A 978-nucleotide genomic window follows, 5' to 3' on the forward strand; every position below is an offset into this window, starting at 1 on the left:
CACAGCATGCTCTGCGTCTCACTCTGTGATGTTGGTGTGAAACCCTCAAATGCCACCACAACAAGGGGTGACCTACATCTCGGGTCAGATCAGCTTGGATGGGCCAAGTTGTGTCTCTGTTTGATTTTCCTGGATTACACTCAAGTTTAGTGACTGCAACCGAAATAGTCCCCGCCTCCCTCGCGTTAGGAGAGTTGTCCTAGACGGATCTGGTGGCTCTAGGTAATTTTTATTTTTAACAACTAGAGGGGTGTTGTGGTCACAGGTGAGGCACAGGATGCATAATGAGGAGGGCAGAGAGGTGGCCTGTCTTTAAGGTCCCTGTGAGGGCACATGGGCACAGACTTCTCATGAGTCCCTCGGTGATCTGTAGGTCCTAGCTTTATTCACAGCCTCCAGGAATTCTACATGCAGAACTTAAATGGGTCCTCTGTTCTATCCTTCACTCTATGAGCGGGAAATTGAGGCCTGAAGTAGGGAGGCACCAGCTAAGATTACACTGGGAGTCAGCAGAACCAAGGGTGGAATCTTGCTTCCGACTCCCCTGGGGTGTTCTTCCAGACCCTGGGCTGGTTCTGGGAATGAGAACTAGACTGAGTTAGGGAGAGCTTGGAGGGGAGCTTCTGGGTCCAAGGACAGAGCTGGAAGAAAAGGAGAGTCAGTGAGACACACCATGGGGATACCAGGACTGAGTGTCAGATGGAAGATCTGGTTCAGATGTGGTCCAAAATTGTACACTGGTGTGACGGTGCCACCCACACCCACGGTGCCCCGTCTCCCCAGCGGGAAGGATGCTCAATCTAAGAAAGACAATATAAGCCTGGGTGTTGAGGATACACAGGAATCAAGAAAGACCCATAACTTGTAGAAAAGAGGGCCACCTAAACAAGTATTTCTGATAGAATAATCCTACACCCAGAGCAGAACATCTAACTTCAAATGGAAGTGGGGTAATCAACAAAGGCTTCCTGGAAGAGG

The sequence above is a fragment of the Bison bison genome, unplaced genomic scaffold, assembly GCF_000754665.1.
Source record: "Bison bison bison isolate TAMUID 2011002044 unplaced genomic scaffold, Bison_UMD1.0 scf7180017864029, whole genome shotgun sequence".
NCBI classification, from domain to species: Eukaryota; Metazoa; Chordata; class Mammalia; order Artiodactyla; family Bovidae; genus Bison; species Bison bison.